Raw genomic sequence first — 17,560 nt, 5'->3', positions numbered from 1 at the left:
TCCCTGCAAATCAGGCATGATAAACAAATTGGTTTATTGCAAACACAAATCCATACACACACAGGAGTGTAACAGCTGGCTGATGGAAGCAGACATACCTGTCTATCCCAATCTAAACTCATGTGGGAAAGCAGCACTAGAAAGAAGCACCCAAGGGAAGGGAGAAGACACACAACTTGGCATTGAACTAAAAAAGGGTGAAGGGAAAGCATACATTTTTGAAATATCTTCCTGGTAAAATCTTGGGCTAAGACAAATTTCCCTGACATTTCTGCAGATAGAGGGACAAAAATCTCCGGCAACTCAATATGAGAAGTTATTTAAAACATGCACAAATTTCATTTGATTCTTAAAAGTCAGCCTTTCAGTAAACCTATGTTCTGCATGCTAGTGAAAGAAACGAGGAAGGGGGTGGAGGAGAAGGATTTAAATTCTCATAAAATAATACGGAAAAAAACATTTTCCATTTCAAGGAATGTGGTCCATTTTAGGACCACATAGAAAATATTCTTCAAGAATACCATCCTTGGTGGCATCTTGCATGGCCTGTGTGAGAAGCATGTATCCAACAAGCACGTAACTCAGTGCTGACAATGTAAAGAAACAACAAAAGCAAGTCAAACTCGATTGTAGTTGAAAATGTGGCTTTCTAAGATACCAGAGGAATGCCATTTCTCCAGTAAAAAACTGGGGCTTTGCATGGCTTACTTCAAGAGTACCAACATACAGCCTTTATTATATTCAAATCTATAAGCATTCTCCTTGAACCTCTTCCAAACCATCCTTGTTCTCTAAAACTTTTTCCTCTATCCAATGTCTCTTTCAGTTTTGCATTTACATTCCTGATGGCTTCTTACACCATCCCAGTATCCTGGAAGACCTTTGTAAACTAAACCCAGAACTTCAAACAACGTGCTCCCTAATCCACCCCAGGGCCCCTCTGCTGTTTGTCATACAGGTCCTTTCTCTATGCAAGCAGTGCCTCCAGCACATGTAACCTGTTTTTCCATCCAACTGCATTTTTCAGTTTTCACCCCGTAAGGCTTCACTCTAAGAGAAATACTGATTTTCACTTTAAAAAGACCTCTGCTGGAACACCAATTTTTCATAATCAATTTTCCTTACCTGACCTACGTTAATCTATTATAATCTACTATATAGATTTCTCAACCTACCATGAAAAATCTGCAAGGCCTTCAGATATACCAATTGCAATGATGCTTTTTCCTGTTTCAAGACAACATACAAGAGTAAAGTACCTAGAATTGCTCTAGTTAACCATCCAGTTGAGTTCCGAAGGAAGATTCAATTCTTATAATCTTGTAGACAAGCGCACTCCATCTTTCCCGTGCAAGGGATTTGTAATTTAGAAACAGGATGCACTGGAAAAATATCTTTTTAATATGTCTCTGCATGCATTTTTGAACACATAAAATACATAAATTACAAAAATATGGCACTTCATAATTTCTGAATTTAAATACAGTGTTAGGCAATCTCCAATTACACCAACGTTGTCCCTCTCCCTCCTCCATGTTCCTTTCCTCCCATCAATTCCTAAGGCTTTCAAAGTTGAATTAACTCTGCGCGTGCGTGTCAGTGTGCACATGTCGGTGTAGTGTCATTTTCAATGTGCCTCCAGGGAGGCTCGCTTATGTCTAGCAAAAGCTGCGGACTGGAGAGAATGAGATCTTGCAGTATCACGTTATTGAATATTTCAGTACTATAACAGTTTTTTTTTAATTCAAACAACCTTGTACAAAGAACATTGCCCACAGTGGTTTTAAGGCAGAACCAATATTGGTTTACACGAATGAAGCCCTCTAACTGAAATCTACTTAACTTGGTCGGAAATTGCGTCTTGTGAGGAAAAGTTGTCATAACTTAATTTCTGAGGTTCAAAGAAACTGAAGATATCTTTTACATGTTTTATGTAATGTTTCCTTCAACAGAACTCAAACCATCCTCAGGTATTACCATCTTACACTAACCCAAACAATAGGATAATATAAAGGGAAATAAAACATGTCATAACAGACATAGATGTTGGGAGATCACTCATGCTGGAGAGTTAAAAAAGCTCACTGGCATTACTCAGTAAACCTAACTATACTGAAAATCCTAGTAAACCACACTTTATAGGCAGGAGAGAAACATACATTTAAACTTTTTTGGGGTGGGGTGGGGTGGGGACAGTATTAGTCCCTTAATACATAATTACAATAGGGCAAAACAATATCTGTGTTAAACCCCAAAAGAGCCAAGGCCTTCCTTGAAAACAGGGTAATAGCATTAAGTGTGCTTATGGCCACAGTATAACATTTCTTCTAGAGGCCAAATATTTTCAAAAGTGGCCTAAAACAGAGATAGGTGTCCTGGTTTCAAATGAAGAATACGGAATGGGAATCTTAGCAGAAGGAGGTGAAGGAAAAGCTGAAGGACCTGCTAGTAGAACAAAACAACAACAACAACAAATACTAAACCACAACTCTCCTTCAGGTAGAGTAATAAGGCAGAACAATTATTGTGGCTGGAAATAGTTTGGGGGGGGGGAAACATTTCTGTGCATTCAAAACAGACTAATCGTATATGAGAGTTAGGGTATAAGACTATGCAAACAAAGGGTCAAGCAGTAGTGTCCTGAAGGTGGAAGAGATGTAGCCTTGATGCACATAATTCAAATACTTCTGAACAGGATAAAATTTTCCAGGCTTGGCTTCTTCAACAGATGTACACTTCCATGTTTTTTTCTTAGTTGTTCAAAATTATTTCGGACTTGTTAACAAAAGTATGGATTTAAAAAGGCTGTGAATCTGACTTGCAAACAGTATTTGACAAAATCCTTTTGGAAGGCTACTAAGAAAATTGAGTTTTATTAGGGAGAGCATTTATGCAGATTAGAGAATAGCAGAGAGACATGAAAAATACGTGAGAACAAGAGGATTAGCTTTCAGTAAGGCAAAAAAAGATTAAGGGAGGGACATGCTCAGGTCTGTATCTGGGATAGCAATGTTTCATACATTCTTGAATGAACTGAAAAGGGATGAGGGCAACACCTCCTCTCTTCCCCTCCTCTCCGAAAACCTGAGCAGCTAAAATCTGCAGATGACATTATTTACGGTTGGTCAAAAACAAAGACAATTGGAAAGAATTCCAGAAGAACCACACAAGGCCAGGCCATGGGGTAAATTAAATCTACTGCAGATCAATAGAAAACAAAGCGCATTTAGAAGAATAATATGAACTACTCAAGATTCATTGTTGGATTTAACAATTCTGTAGCAACTTAAATCACGTTTTCAGCAAATGAATGTAAACCACTACTATGTGCAACAATACTGTTTAGAAATAGTCTTTTTTTCCATTTTAAAGATGAAAACAGTCACATGATTACCTAAAGGATAACACTGACAACACTGTTATGCCACAGTATAAATGAGTAGGGCTTCTCCATCATAACATTGTATTCAGTCCTTGTCATTTGATCTCAAGAAGAGAGAGCAGATATAATAAAAGGTTCAGAAAATGGAAACACGAATAGTTATGGATGAAGAAAGATTTCCATGCTGAAAGAGACCAAAAAATTTGAAACAATCACATTAACAGGAGATGGAAAAATATCAGGTATACACAAAAAGAACTGTGGAAGAGATTACAGTGCTTTTATATACATGCACTTTCTTCAGGCAAAAATAAGGGCATCCTTGAAATGGCAATACACTAAAAGCTGCTAAAAGGAAACGAGTGTTTGTTTGTTTGGTTTGGTTTTATAGTGGTGTTCTCTCGTTCTTTTTTTTTAATTTTAATTCAGTGCAGAGTTTGCAGTATCTTTTGCCACAAGCTATGATGAAGACCATAAAAAGATTCAAGAGAAGGACTACAGTTTTATATAGCTCGTGACAATAAGTACATTGAGCTACTTCAGATGGGGAAAATATCAGAACCACCTTCCCTTTCTCTTTGTATTTTCAGGATGTAAGACTTTCATGGTGCGGGACCAAACACTAACAGAATAGGTTCAAAATTTCCCCTGTGGGACTTCAACGTAATTGTTCACCTTAGGACAAAGAATATCAAAGTATGAGGTATTGCCTTTCCCAAATGGCAAGCAAAGGGCACACCTAGGTTGCAGAATTGGTCCATTAAGGTACCTAATCCTCTGAAAAAGTATTTCTACACAGCAAGGCAGAGGAAGTCAGGAACAAGAGCAAATATAAAGCTTTGTTGTGAGGCTTCAGTCTAAGAATGCTAGATCCAGGGTAGTGGATTTAAAGACACTGCTCTGCTTGTTTAAAAGTGGTATTTGCAGTGTTTGGAACAAGAAACTGCACTTATTTCTCAGGAGAGAGCTGACATACTGAAGAAGCTGCTGGGTTGCATCAGGGAACTGCCATTGGAGTGGTTGGGCACAAACTGGCTTCCTCAAACACTATGGCTCAGCAATGTTCACAACAATGTTCCTATACAAGATGTTTATAACAGAAGCAAGACAGTTTTATCATTAGTACTACAACGTACATTTTTCATCAACTTATTTCTGAGAGTATGAACCCTGTGTTACGTACAACAGTATGAGAGATTTTTGTATCTAGAAACCACACCAGAATTAGGTTAGCCTGGCAGTCTTGCAGCACATAATTTACATATGAGTCAAGCCTTCTGCAATACAAACATTAATGATGCATTCCCCATTGTCCTCCTATTTATACTCACTATTTAACCTGCAGGCATCCCCAGTTAATTAAACAAATCAATCCCATTGAGATAATTGTCTCTCAAGCAAATTAACACAATTATCCTTTTTAAAAGAAAATCCATGCAATCCATGCATTATCCAATGTATTTCTTCATATAAATCATATGCTTGTTCCTTCTCTCCCAGGTTTGTGGTCATTCAGGAGCCTGTCTTAATATGAAAGGTATAACGACATGTGAAACAGTGACTAACATTTGACTGTTACACCAGCAGCTTCTCTATTTGCATTATTCATTTGCACTAAAGTCAGAGGTCTCAGTCAGGAATAAAAGTTCTTGGAGAAGGAAGGATCCCACTGCACTGAACACTTCACAACCGTATGATTATGAAGACGGTCCCTGCTTCAGAACAGTATGTTACTGTGGCACTTACAACCTCAGCAAGATAAGCAGTGAGCTAGGCAACATGCGTATACCAAGGTTAGAAACATTCTTCCTTCTTCAGCTTAAATGCATAGAAAAGCCTCTGGAACAAAATTGAACCAACTCCACAAATGACATCTTGGTACACAAACAAAAGTCCAACATAGACTGGACTTGTCTTCATTTGACTGAAATGCTAAAGATATATTTGACTTCTGCCCACTGACTGGGTTGGATAAGCATCGCAGGAGAAGCCTGTGTGCAGCTCTTCCAAGGCAAGAGGAAGGGACAAAGCAGGAAGGAGGACAAATAAGAAGGGTTGCAGGAGAATGTGAGGGGCTGCTCCACCAGGTGGTGGCCTCTCTTGGGGTCCACTGTTATTTCAAGGGGTGGCTAGGTCCCAGGGATCCCTTCTGTCAGGGATTGCTCTATTTCTAAAGAGAGAGAAAGAAAGATGGGCATGACAAGAAATTGGGAAACAGGGTAAACAGCTCACTCGAGAGAGAGCATCTAGAGTACCTACCAAGAGAAACACGAAGAAGGATGCTGTGAGTCCTCGCAGAATATGGTTGGGCTCAGCTATTTCACATCCTCTTTTGGAGGCCTGCACCTCCATCCTTTGCATGCAGCAAAGGTGCTGTGGCAGTTTAACAGACACTATCGCCCTCAGCTGCCTGTTCCTCCCTTCAGCTTTTATGGGTGTTTTCATCCCATGGAGCAGCCCAAGGCACCCTGGTTCACAGTCCACCGCCTGAGTTTTAAACCATCCCACATCAATGTGGCTGGGGCATGGGCACACATAACCTTCTGCCACATCTGGAGAAGGAAGAGGCTAAAATGCCTTGGGCTGGCTGCTGAAGGCTGAGATATTTTAAACTACTGAAGTAAGATTCAGCACGGCTAGTCTATGTCAGAGCCCTGATAAAAAAGCAGTACAAAACATTAAGCACCCTGCAACCAAAAATGGAAAGCTTAAATATGAGACTGATGTGCAAAACCACAATCTTGTCAACTGAAGTGTTTAACCAACTCTGCTCTTTCAAAAGACTTTAAAACATTTATGCAATACATTTGTGACGATACGGATTGAGACTGCACAGTAGTCAGCTAAGGTTACTATTTTATTCTACATTAACCTATTAGCAGTAAGTGCTGTTTGAATGCAGAAGACTCCATTTTAAAGCTTACGGGAAACTGGAAGAAAGAAACTGTTGAACAGAGGCAGGTAAGAGTGTGTGTGTGTGTGTGTGTGTGTGTGTGTGTGTGTGTGTGTGTGTGTGTGTGTGTGTGTGTGTGTGTGTGTGTGTGTGTGTGTGTGCGCGCGCGCGCACGTGCATGCACGCAACAAAGAGGCAGAGAGAGGGAGAGAAAGAAAAAAATGTTAACGAATCTAACCAGTAATAACTGTCTTCTCATTTCTCTTCACAGATGATTCAGCTAAGGGTGAATTTGCTCCTCTCTGTGCCTCCCACTGGCTGCTAGGCAACTGTAGCAGTACAAGGGCAGACAGACATCAAGCATTAACTTGTTTCTCTTTTGAAGGAATTAAAAGGCTTAGTAGTACAGTAACTGCAGAACTGAGTGACTGACAACTGGTAACTGGTACTAAGTTCCTGGGAGTAATTATGAGTGGAGGGAAGGACTAAGAGTGCTAGGTGGGAGCTGGGAGGACAACAAGGCACCAGATTCGCATGCTGCTCACCAGGTGCTATGCACCGGAGGGAGGGTATGCTGGAAGTATTTTAATGGAAGATTTGCCCCCCTCCCTTTGCCAAAGGAAAATATAGCACATTTTTACTTTTTGGCATATCAGAACTAAAATATTTTTTCTCTCACTACATTTCTCATCCATGCAGTACCATAACAGAAGTACTGTGTCAGTTCAGAGAGCAGGGCTAAGATGGCAAATGCTCTGCTCGCTCCACAGTTGCTCCAGACATGTCTCCAGACCATCCCCTGCACGTGACCAGGTCAGCTGACATTCCACCTGTCCACAACTCAGGCCACCGTGCCACAAGTGCTGGTTACAGCAGCAAGTCTGCTCTGCAAGGCTCTTGTTCCCAGACTGCAGCTAGTTGCTCCCCTCATTAAGCTAGTAGAAACTCTTTGCAGACCATGTGGCAAGCCAGGCCACCAAAATGGTCTGGGTGAAACTTAGCCTTTTCCTCATGCAAGATTATTTTTCTACCTTGGATCATTTCAGTGACTTGATTTACAGGACAAGCACACAAATAATTCAGTTGGCAGATGCAAAGGACCAGTGACCCACTGCTCGGCGGTGAAGCCATGGTCCCCCACGATGGCAGCTTCACCAGCATGCAGAAACACTCCTTGCACTTACACAAAGGGTCAGACAGCAAGCAGCCGAGCGGCCTCACCTGAAAGAGCACTTACAGATGTGAAAATAACATTCCTCAGCACTGGGAAATGGTGGAGAGAGAAGGATCAAGTAAAGCAGTCTCTTCTGCAACCCTTCTCCAAGAAGCAACTAAGAGGGATGTTTAAAGGGCAGTATTAACATTTTGCAGACGGCACACAAGACATGGCTTATACCCAGTGCTTCTACTAACTATCCTAAAAAAGACAGAGAAGTTTCACTATTTTCTTGTCAGGGAGCTTATACTGTAGGAGGACTCCACACAAATCATGCCTTCAATTATGTGAGATTCTGGTTTTATAGATAAGCAACTGAGGAGGTTAGTTCCAGATTCACAAAGTAAGCCAAACAGGCAATCATCTTCCCTCTTTTTATAACCATTCTGAATTCTGCACTACATTTGGCATTTTAATTATCTCAGCAAGCCAGTGACAAAACCAGAAACAATTTTTCCTTAATAAGAACTAAAGTACTTACAAAAATATGCATTCTTCCAAAAAGCTAGAAGAAGCAAACTTAACTTACATGGCGTCAAAGCCTTCCACTAACCTGACTTTATATAGCCCAAAATCAGAATTAACACGTTAAGTATCTGCTTCTTATTATAAGATGAATGTAACAGCATGTCAATCACAAACAGTACAAACCTTTATTGATATATAGCAGTTAAGAGCCAGAGTCAAAATGGGTAATATATTCAGAAGGAATACAAAAGGATTTTTTATGAAGAGGTAAAGAAAAGGGAAAAGGGGTAGATATCACTAAGTACCTTTGGAAAACCAGTTCTGTGGCATAGGACTCAGAGCACAGACACAGATGTCCTGTCATACAGAATTCATTATTTACAAATATACTGTAGAACATTCTATTTGCAATGAAGTACCTAAATAATTCATGCTAAGTAAGTGTCATAAGTGAAGAAGGTTACACAAAATAGGCAGTGGCATTCTCTCTCCAGTTCTCACGCAGATCCCAATATTCAGTGAAACAAGGCTGTACCATAACATCCCAAATGCAAGGAGGACTAAATTTTCATTAGAACATCATCTCATTCTCCACAGACTGTCTGCCCCACCAACACAATTCAGATAGAGCCTTCTACACAAGTATTGCCACTGTGGGGAGAAAAGGCGTGGTTCATTTGTTTTTAAGACACTGAATTGTGCGTATGAGTTTTATTTTCCCTCTGGTAATGAATACTGAATGGACAGCTCAGGTCCACTCAGCAGGTACAGTGCTGCACAGCTCGACCTCGCATCCTCAGTGCTGGTCTGGAGACACAAACGCAGAAACAGGCAAGAACCTGAACTGCTGTGACCTCTGCCTCTTTATGGAAACACAGGGCAACACTGTCACTGGCACAAAGCCTGCCAGAGATTTGCCTGTGTGATGGAAATATGCCTCTATTTGAGAGCAGATTAAGACAAACTTTATTTTGCACAAGTAACCAAACAGCTACCAGAAGAAAATTCAATTATTATTGACAGGGAATGAATCTGAACAACCTACCTCAAGATGAAAGGTTACCAGTGTGTTAGCTTTTCATTTTCCATGACCCATGCAACTACCATGTATTTCACAAAAGACCAAAAAAAATTGCATAAACTGCTTTTCCATAAGTTTGTTCAGGGGAAGGAAAAGTTGCTGCTTTACAAAGAAGGTTTGGTACTTCATTTTCCTTTCTATTCTGCTTGGGCAGTTTTCTTCCATAAGGATATCTAGATGCAAAATTTAGCTTGTCTGATTCCATCTTCCTGAAAACAAATGAAAAATCCCCCAAACCCAACACACTGCTCTCACTACAGATGCCCCTCTCCACATGGATGAGTAGGCAGGACTTTAAAAGGTGAAAATAGAATTCTTTAAGTCATGAGCAGTTTGGCAAAGAGAGAAAAGAAACAACAAAAAAACATTACTAGGCTTCTATAGATGGTATTGACAAGAAATAAGAGCACATGCACAAATACCAGACTTGGATGGTATTTAATTTCACAGGATTAGGTGGTCTCTATCCATCTTTTATAGATTCCAAAGCAGAACAGACCTTGCGATCACCTTTCTGACCTCTTTCATAGAGCGTGCCATAGAACTATGTGCAGATATATTACTTGTTAAAGTCCAGAACATACATATCTGCAATAATCTCCCTTGCTAAAAACATTTAGTTCCAATTCGCAAGCAAATGATGAAGAATCCATTACATCCAAAGGGAGTTGTTTCAGTGAGTAATTTATCCTATTTAATAACTTGTGTGTTACAACTAGCCCAGATTCATCTGGTTTCAACTTCCAGCTATTCAGTTTCATTATATCTTCTCCTCCTCCTAAACTGAAGAGCTCTATGCTTTCTCTCTCCTCTATAGATATTTGCAAAACACAACTCTGCCACTTCATTTAAATAAGCACACTATTCTTTTAATTTTTTTTCCAATCTCACAGTAAACAGGATTTCAAATTGTCCTAGATCTCTCAGCTCTCTCCCAAAAGTCCCAAACTCCTTTTCTTCTTTTAGCATTTTTTCTAAGCAGGCACATAAGAACTGGACTAAGTATTCCAATAAGGACTTTGTGCCATCATACACAGGTAATACTATATATGTCTGCAGGACATTTTTGGCTTTTGCATCCAAGGACTGTATCCATTCTTTTAGCAGTGCTACAAGAAGTCTGTATTTAGTTTTGTTTGTTTGTTTTTACCGTCATCCCCAACTCCTTTCGAATGTAAACTGCTCTCCAGAATGTAGTAAGTCCTTCCCTCTGCATAAAGTACAGACTTTCAGTGATCTGTGCTAACATTCATACTACTCAAATAAACCTATTCGAAAAAGAGAAATCCAGCTTTTGTGATACAAATAATGTCATTATTTGCCATGCCTATTATTTTTGGTGCCATTTGCAAATTTAACAAGAAGTAATCTTCTTCAGTACGATTACTGGTGATTCTGATATGTCTGATGTCCTCACAAGCAGCAGTAGGGCGCCCTGTTGCATACTGGTCCATTTTGAGCACTGGATACAGTATTTAAATGCTGTCTTTACTTTCCCCTCACACATAAGCTTCAGCAGTTAAAATATACCCTGGTTAAGTGAATGCAAGATTGTGGTTTGTTGTTGGTTTGTTTTGTTTTTTTTTTGTTTTTTGTTTTTAAGTATCTAATAAAGCATCAGCAACATTAGCATTATGGTTATTAGTTTACTTAATATGATGATGTTCCATTAGACAAAAGATAATATAATTGTAGGCTGGAAATTAATTATGGAAACATGTTGATATAGTTACATGGAGTCATGAAACTTTTTCAAATGAGGGAGCACTGTATCTACAATACACTTTAAACAAGTTAACTTATTTCATCTCTATACACATAATGAACTTTTGCTCTCTGCTGTCATCTCAGATACTCATTCTTCTAATACAAAAATGTCTTTTTTTAAAAAAAGATAGTATTTATGAATATTAAAAAAAAAACCTGTGGTAGATGTCAGTCAGAACAACTTGTTAAAACATAGTAATCCATGCCTTTAGCCCAAAAAAGGAGGATTCATATAATTATTAAATAGCAGTAATATTCACAGCCCAAACTGCCAGTTTAATTATCCTTTTTTTGGTTTTCTATAGTAAGAAAACTTCTTTTAGACAAATGGCACCATCTGTGCAATACTGCACTAGAAAGACTATAGAGAAGCTAGAGCAGAAAGTCCAAATTCATTGTTACAACAAGCTGAAAGTCAGTTGACATTACAGGCTACATGACATGATTCCCTGGAAAAGCAGGGATCCTGACTCAAGATCCAAGTATCCAGTGCTGTTTTTCCCACATTGTTTTATTCAGGTCATGGAAACACCACAACATAGACCTAAAAGTGTTCTTTTCCTAGGTCAAAGTTTAATAGAGCTTTAACTTCTTAACAAAGGTCGAACAGTTTCAATGAATCTCCTCAGGTAGCATCATTGAAGTTAAACCAGGGCAGGTTTTTTGGACTAGGGGAATTCATTACTACCACAAAGCCTTCCCTAGGACATTTAACTGATTACCTAAGAATATACCTACCAGAACTCACTTAAAAAAAAAATGTTATTAATCAGAACGGAAGACAGTTCAGAGGATCACCAGCTTGCCACTCAGGAGAATGCCTAGATCAGCAGGCAGGGATTCCTGCAGAGCCAAGAACAGGACCTGCTTCTCTCACTAAGAGCAGTTCTTTTTGTTCTGGTCGCCAGCATCAAGTTAAAGGGTAGCGATTTCCTCATTTCTGAATGTGCTAGTATGCAAAGCAAGAAAAAGTCAGGGAGCCTAATTCTCACCTGCTCACAAAAAGTTCACACCTCACTGTTACTAAAATAACTGAAATACAAGAAGCTCCAGCCATCCGAAACAATGTTAATCTTTCCCTTTCTCTATGACCTGGCTTCAAATGAACCCAGTGGTTCCTCTAAGCCTAGGTCAAGCCCACCGTGAAGGAAAAGCTGGGCCTGAGCAAGGCAGGCAGAGAAATTCTGAAAAGGGGACGACTCTGACCAGTGAGACTCAGAAGGACAGAAAAAGTCCCTCTTGGCTACACAATGTGTCTGAACCTCAGTTTCACTAAGCAGAGCAGATGGTCATCACTCAAAAGGAGTGGATACAGCTTAAAAGTGGAGCACTTAAGTAGAACAGCTTAAAATGCTGTTAATTGTTATTCTCCTGGCAGGTTACATATTGGCCTTTTTTCAGCTTTTGAACTATGATCCAATTGACAAAGTAGGCCGAGAGACCGTCTCTTTTAATGCCAAATTTCTAATACAGGTTCCAGCCAGTCACTTAGCACTGCACTTGTCTTTTGTGGTTTCATGTATTTCCTATTTAAGAAAAGGACTATAGCAGTTCCTGGTTTGCTACATTTTCTTCAAATAAAAAGTTTCAGCAGCAGCTTCCTCTATGATGTATTATTCTATATTGGTGAACATTTTGTTCCCTTTTACCATACGCAGAAAAACTCAGCAATCTACTAAATGGATTTACAGATAGGAGGCAACAAGATGAAGGATTTCAAAATAACCTCTATGATGACAGTATATGGGATTTTTCCTCCATACCTAGATTTCAACCCTCCCTTCTCCATCTGCACTCTCTAGCTCTTTGAAAATAATGAGCAAACGTTTCTCCAGCTCCACAAATCTGGCACATTTCATTTTCCTTGTCATTTAAGAGATGCACACAAACTATTTGGTATTAATAGTAAGAACACTCTGCACCTTATAAAGCCTTATTCAAAGCATTCTGTGATCTTCCGCTGAAAGCATTAATTTAGCACCTTCACAATAGTTCTGAGGCATATGTTATAATTCATTTCACATAGGTAGAAACTCAGAGGCACAGTCAGTCATTGGTCTAACCAGGAAGAGAACCCATGTCCTGCCTCCCCAAATTCATTCTGTATTTCAGCATTTCTGGACCAACACTCAGACTCTTCCTGCCCCCCATTCAACTTCAGGAAAAAAATGATCTCTTCCCTCTTCTATTACTACACCTACATAAGTCTCTGGCAGAACTTCCCAGACATCTTGTTTTTCAAGGATTTCCTGAGATTAAATAGGTAAATCATTAAGGAAGAAGCCTGCCACCTGCTAAGGAAACTAGTTATACAGACAACACTCTCACCAACAGTAACCTGTATGGCTATATTTTTGCTTCCCAGATACCAGCCACACTGGCCGACATGAAAAGCTGAAGTTAACCCCCTCCAAATGAAAAGAATACTCTCAGGGTCCGGTCTTTAAAAATAACTTCCCTGCATAACCAAGAGGCTGCAGGTAAAATATCACATAAGTCTCAATTTGTTTTAAGCAGGAGAAAAATAACATAGAAGGTCAGTCTCTTTCTCTCTCTCTCCTTCCACTATTCTTCAAATATGCTTTTTATGTAATTATGTAATGGTATTTCTTTAATAAGAAGTAAATATAAGCATATACAAAGAGAAGACAAGAAAGTAGAAGCAGACTCATTTTAATACCAAGGCAATATCTAAATACATAAGGAAATAATTTCAAATTTACCTCAACAGCAAAAAAGAAAATCATGTATGAAAAGAAGTCAGACTAAGTGAATGTGAACTTGTCTTAAATGAAAGACAGCACTGGAGCTTCTAGCTGCATACTGGTTTAGATTCTCACACCAAGATCCATCACCATGACACCTGGACACACAACCCTCTTCCTCATTTCAAGGAAAGTAGTTTAATAAGCCAACAGAATGTCTTGTCATTAACCACTGCCAGCTACGGTTTTGCTGAATGGGTGCCCATCACCACTTTTACCCAAACCTTATGCAATAAGAGAAACTACAAACTACTGGTTGAACTTCATGTCATTCTACAGATGACCCTTAAGTACCTCTCGAATCTGAACTAAAAAACAGGTTTCGCTTCCTTTTGTCTCTCAAGTGGTCTTAGAGCCACAAAGCAGCTCAAGACTTCACTCCTCACCAGGGTATTCCGAGTAAGCCATCTTATCTCTTTCATTCCCTAGCACCATGCCCAGAAACCAGAGAAACAAGAATACCCTCACCTAGCTCCTATCCTCAACCCAAAACTCAGGAATGGCTGCTTTCTGAGTAACAGATATGTGGAACATGTATTCACTGCTGGAGAGATAATGCTGATGCCTCTCATGGCTTCTGTAAAAGCCCCTAATGCACCTTGGTACAAAATGGAAGTTTCCTGGGTATCATGGTCCATCCAAAAGAACAACAAATGGAAAAGTTGCATCACAAACTGCAGAGACACACTCCATGCACATTTTTCACATTTTTTAGCCAGTGAAAGCCTGTTGGATGTCAGGATAGCATTGTGTCAAAAAGTTCTACTTCATCTGAGATTTGTTAGTGGGATTGATGGTATAACTAGCTCAACTTCAGAGAACACAGAGAAGACTTCATCACCCCCTCTTAAGGCTACAAAAGGGGATGATATTTTAAGCTGCAAGCTAGCAGAAAAAAGCTGAGACAAAAAGGACAGGAGATAATTTGTTCTTTCAAATTGTCTACTCAACAAATGTATAGGAAGTTCAAATGGGACAAAAATTAAGTCTCCCGGTTTGCCTGTCTTTTTTTAATAGCACAGATTATAAGGGCCAGTGAGTTGTATACTTTTTCTTTGTATAAGAAAAAGCATGTATTACAATACTCCCAGGATCAAAGTGACCCCACTAGCATTTAACCCAAAAGGAGAGTATTCAACAGCCATCAAAACATGGCTTTGGTGGGAAGGTACCATTACTTCCAGTTCTCAAAGACTTCCTGGGCTGCCTTGAGCAGATTACTCAAGTCACTTTACAAAGGAGCAGAATGAGACGCATAAAATGAGGATGTGTACAACATCCCTAAGGAAGTTAAAGGTTTGACCTTGTTAATCTCTAAGAGGTGTTCAAATGCTATACTTACAGGCAACTGTTATAATGAATCATGAAATATGAATAATGAATCATGAAAGCAGTACATTATAAGATTGAGCCCTGCATTTGAAAGCAAAGGGCTTATACAGTACTAAAGCAATAAGCTAACTTTTTTCCCCTGATAAAATGGAGGAGGGAAAAAAATAACCATCCCTGTATGCACACTTTGCAGACAAACGTGTTTTAATAGTTTATGATTTTTCTTTATTATTTTAAAAAATATATTTCAATGGTATAAAAATTGGAAATACATTTATCTCATAAGTGGAAATCGTTCTATTCCTCCTCGTTATTAAGCAGCACAAAAAAAGCCCCACAGGAAATTGAAAGATATTCATTTATTTTTAGCCAAGTCTTTGCCAAAATGTTCCTTTTCACTATTAACTGAAAGTAATGTGCAACTGTCTGGTACTTAATCACCATATAAGAATTAGACAAAAGAAAAAACAACAAAAAACCCCACTTATCAACATTAAATTTTACCTTAAACAACAAAAAACTCCAAATGATATGAATACCGTTCCCTAGAAAAATGTTATTTAGCAAAAACAAAAGAACTACCACACATACATACACACAATATTTAAAAGAAAGATTTTAGAGCTGTAATTATGTTTACACAAACCCACACCTCAAAGTACAATAAGTTCAATTTAGAGATGTAAAATTCCTTAAGAATGATCTCTAGTGATCCATGTACCCTACTTCCTCTTTTTGTTTTTTTTCCTCCCCCTTTTGCTATTTTGGGGTCCTGAGGGAATGCTGTCCCTTACCTTTACCAAGGATCAATGATAACTGATAACAACATATGTAAATAATATAATATAATGTAATAATAATAAATACAATAATCAATACCAATGAAAATATGTAATCACTTCTTGTGTAATCTACATGGAATACAAGATCCAGAGCAATGGCAAAAAAAAAAAAAAAAAAAAAAAAGTGAAGCAGATTACTTTACTGTAAAGTTGTACTTTTTGCCAAGTATAATTTATCTGAACAACAACTGGTTTTAATACAGCAGTAACACAAAGTTACAAAGTTCTAGGAATAAAAAAGAATCATGAGAGTTACACTTGGGGGACTGCATTCTGGAAGGTAACTATCTTTAAAACTGACTGGGGGTCACAGCAGGCAGCATCTAGACACTGAACTTCCTGTGTGATTCTGCAGCTAAGTGAGGAAATGCAGCCTCTGGATGGGTAAGAACATAATTTTGTACAAGGCAGGGAGGGAGGGAGAGTATTAGCTACAAATGTAACAGCAAAACCATTATTGGAAAATGACATCTATTTCTGATCTGTTCACTTGAGAAGAGAAAACACCACAAGAACAACTTAAATTTCAGAATATACATCTTACTTCTGTGAGTTAAAAAGTCAGCCTATCTGGCTGATCAAAGAGAATAATCGTTATCAGTGACTTACAAAATGGCTAAACATCACTACAAAACCTTACTTGGCAGATAAGAAACACTTAGTCAAAACTATGCCCCCCAAAAGATGTTGCTGGGCAGAGGAAAACCTTTCAAAGGGTTCAGAATAAATCTGCTTTGTCAGACTGTACATAACTGCACTTGATGGATGTGTAGTATGCTCAGAAACTGACTGACAAAATGCAAAATGCAGTATCCACAAGAAACACTTCATCTTATTCAGTTGACTAAAAATCTATCCAGCCCCTCAGTTATTTACATCTTCACCACTTTGCAGCCATGCAGTACATTTGGAAACATGGACTTCTGCATTTAGATCACTCCAACCAGTATAGCTCTTGGAGCATATCTCTTCTGAAGCACAGGCTGCTCCCCACAGCACTCTGCCACTCTTGACAAAACAGTCCATTGCTACAGACATAAGCAAGTTACAAGAAATTATATAGCACAAAATTGCATTGGCTAAAATTCTCCTGGAGGGAAACGAATGTAACTCACAACTGGAACAAGTTGCATTCTATGTCAGTAACAGCTAAGAGTGGGTATCTGTGTAACGTAACAACAGAAGTTAAGGATTTACTGTAGAAATTTCCAAGTGAGAGTTTATGGTCTGCACTAACAAGATAGGTTGAGCAGATAACAGAGGATCTTTCTGGGGGCAAACGTCTATGAAGGTATTTCACAGAATGTTTTGTCTAAAGTCAAGGCCCGTTCCTTGGGGTTTAGGAAGTCCAAAAATCATCAATAACCTCTGCAATTCCACAGCACGTCAGCTGAGTATCAAGATGACAACCAGACAGTAAATGAAAGTCATAGTTAGTTTTGCCTCTCCGACTGCGGGCACATTACCTCTCTCAGTGAGAACGCGACAGCTGCCTACCCTATGCAGCTCCACGGCCCAAATCTGTGGCATGGGGAGAGCCCTCGACTCCTTAAAGCATCAGCCCTTTTACCAAGAACAGGAAATTACCACATGCAACACTGGGTCAGTCATGTTTTCTGCGAGACTAACAGAAAAAACAAGCTTCTGTTTCTCTCAGAGCATACATAAGCTCAGTTGGGTATCTTAACTAATATTTTCCTTTAATTTATATATCTAGGTTTTTTTTAAGTTGAGTTTAATCTTAAATGTGAATTTCTAACTTTTTATTCATTGGGCTCCCCCCCCCCCCAACCCCTGCATAACTTTTAGAAAGC

General features: G+C 39.0%; 1 protein-coding gene across 12 annotated transcripts in view; it reads right to left on the bottom strand.

Annotated features, from left to right (window-relative positions):
* The window catches only part of TRERF1 (transcriptional regulating factor 1), a 103,294-nt gene that overhangs the window by 48,986 nt on the left and 36,748 nt on the right, over positions 1-17,560 (bottom strand). The gene's annotated exons all lie outside the window — the stretch shown is intronic.

Source organism: Dromaius novaehollandiae, chromosome 3 (genome assembly GCF_036370855.1).
Source record: "Dromaius novaehollandiae isolate bDroNov1 chromosome 3, bDroNov1.hap1, whole genome shotgun sequence".
NCBI classification, from domain to species: Eukaryota; Metazoa; Chordata; class Aves; order Casuariiformes; family Dromaiidae; genus Dromaius; species Dromaius novaehollandiae.
Note: the sequence above shows the minus strand (reverse complement) of the source record. Positions and strands in the feature narration are given on the sequence as shown.